Below are 3,153 nucleotides of genomic sequence, written 5' to 3'. Positions count from 1 at the left end.
CTGAGAGGACAAATGATGCGGTGAAGCCGTGCTTTCCGAACACCACAGTGCGTGTCTCCATTCCGAACATCTCCAAACAACATTTCAGTTTAAAATATATATTTAAAATATTAATACACGTCTTATCCTACACGTATTTTATTTTCACAAAAATACATTATTAAAGTGTTGTCTTCAGTGGTCTGCCATGAAAGCTCCAACAAAGGAGGAATCAATGACTGATTTGCAAATGTTCCCAATAGACAGAGGTCTATATTAAAGTCAATACTTTGACTTGAATACTCACTTTTTTTCAATTTTCAAATAGTTTCTCAAACCCCCTGTGAAATTGTAGAAGTTTAAAAAAAACACATTGTTATTTTCTCCCAACCCCAAATTCCTTTCACTTGTGTTTTTTTCCTTTATTTTATTAATGGTTTAACTTTTTCAAAGCTTTTTTTCTCCTTGACCCACTTAACATTTACTTAAAAATATGTGGGGCAAGCAAAATGAATAAATAAACCAAAGAAACAACAAAAACACTACTGAGGCCTACAACTGTAAAGAAAATGTCTGAATTTCATTTTTAGTTAGTTTTGTTGCCACTAAAAAAAATAGGACTGAGCGAGACCAATCGGTAACTAGAAGGGACTGGGAGAAGCCAATCAGGAAGCACCAAAACGTTGCAGTACCTCAACTGACCAGAGGGGCTGGTACCTCGCGTGAGCAACCTCTCCCCGATTCCCATGAAAAAAAAAGGTATTTTCACCCGTCAAATAAACCCCTTTAATGCCTGGTTCTAAAACTTTTTATTCCATCGGTGGTTGCATATTTGATTCATGGCAACTCTGGGGGGAGTGCATGTTTTTCTTTGCAGTTTTTTTTTTTTCAACAGTGTTTAATTTCGGGGGCGTGACTTTATGATTGACAGCTGATGATTGCGGAGGAGATTCTAGGAAAGAACTCCGGTGTTTAGCTCGTTTAATTCGTTTTAGCTTTAGCATCAGTAGCTGCCGTTACATGGACAAAAGTAATCGGAATTAAACACCTGTGTGAGCTGGCGGAGGCAACTATTGTACGAGGAAATGTTGCGCAGTCCTTAGAAACCGTGTATACAATCATGTCAATTTGTGTTTCCAGTTGTGTTCATCCACAGCTAAATGTTGTTGGCACGTATATCAGCCTAAAGGCCCGTACACACCGGGACGAATTTCGCCGGCGATTTTCGCCGACGTTTAACGCCTCGTGACTAAACAAAGGGCACCAATGAGAGTGTGCACACCGACGCGAAAAAACGCCACGCGTCAAAGCGTTAAAAAAAAAACGCCTCGGGTTCGTTTTTTTTTTCGACGCCTTGCGTCGAAATCTATTCGACCAATGAGAATGGCGCTTTTGCACACGTGTCTGGAGCTTCTGAAGTTACAGTAAAACACAACTTGGGGGCGCTCAAACACAAAACTGCCTTGCTGAGCACACATACCAGCGAAGAAGATAGACGCCAAGTAGCGTCTACACTGCCGCGAAGAAATAATGACGGACATTCTAAAATATCCCCGAACCAAGCACCAGTTGGAGCTACTGGTGCTTGAAATATTCATGTTTTCTTTGTATTATTCTGACAAGCGCGTAAATACTTGCTCTCTTCTTCTGAGTGAAAAGCAACTTTAAGAAGCAGAAAGTTGCGCAGCGCCACCTTGTGTACAGGAGTATTTCTGTTTACATTAAGCGCCATCTTATGTCAGGGAATGAAATTGCATGTTCGCTCGGCTCATCGTCAGCGAAAATCGCCTGGGTGTGAACACAAAAAACGTGAGGAAAAACGCTGGCGAATAACGCCTGGCGAATATTCGTCCCGGTGTGTACGGGCCTTAATCCTAACCCTTCTTCCGGCTCCGTGCAGCCAAGAATAAAGCACCAGCCGCTCGGATCCAAAAAAATTATAACCGAAAAAGCACTTCATAATAAGCATACCAAATATTCTTGTTTGGCTGCTGTGACAACTGCAATAATTAATATGTTAATAATAAGAAGAAGATCGTTAAGAAGATCGTCTCGCTCTGTGCTGCAGCTTTGTTTGTTTACAATGGAACTCGCTATTTCTTCTTCTACGGCCGTTGCCGGTATTTTAGAGAGTTCTGCGCATGTCAAAATGCTTCATTTGGATTATGTGGAGTATGTAAACGTTTGTTATAATCGGATGAAGTTTTTCTGGGATCCTGTGCACAGTTCAATTCTAATCTGATTAATCTGATTTTTGCACATGAAAGCGCAGCCAGTGCTATATGTTGGCTTGTGTTCTGCTGTTGGGCTTTAAACTGTTCTAACTCTTATCCATTCTCCGTTCAGTACTAAATAATGACTTTATATTTAACAAAAATAAACCATAAATATAAACCAACAACCATAAATATATTGTGATCATTTCAGTTTGTCACCGGCGGCTGGCCTTTGAGCAGTGGGAGTGTAGGAAGTTCTCAGAGGTCAGGTTAAATTAGTAAAGATATTTATTTGTCCAACACATTCACAAACGCAAGAGGCCTCGCCACTAAAATTACAGGTGGTTTAAATACCAATTAAGCATACCATCTCCTCCTTTCTGGAGGGAGGTTTACCTTTACTGAAATCTACAATTCATATAAAAAGGATGAATTCTTTTTTCTAAATTCCTTAAACAAATTCTAAAATCAAATTAATTTCTATTACTCTAATTTAAAACATCAAGTAGAAACATTAAAACAACAAATATCTCCCAAATACAATGACTTCCCCCCTCAGGCCTCTGAATAGATTCTCCCGGAACCTTAAATATAGCTCTGTTCCTAGGGGAAGGGTTTTGCTGGAGCACACTGGAAAAGACAAACACAGGTGAGTACATCTTGCAGTCACATCTTAACCTAATAATGAAACTAACAATCCTTTCTTCCAGGTAGCTGCCAATTCATCTACACACCACACAGGAAAAATAAAATCATGCAAACCCCAATAAACCCTTATTCAAACCTATAAAATGTGACATTTATTACTGTTTTAAATGTTACTTTTTAAAATGTTGTGTGCCCATGTACCATACCTATAACTTTAATAAAGTAACGAAGGAGATCTTTGTTACACAGTTGTTTCCAGTAATTCGATCTAATTGTTTTCCAAATGTATCCTCATTAATTTATTTATCAT

This window comes from Oryzias latipes, chromosome 4, assembly GCF_002234675.1.
Source record: "Oryzias latipes chromosome 4, ASM223467v1".
NCBI lineage: Eukaryota > Metazoa > Chordata > Actinopteri > Beloniformes > Adrianichthyidae > Oryzias > Oryzias latipes.
The sequence above is the reverse complement of the archived record's forward strand: the minus strand, read 5'-3'. Positions refer to the sequence as shown.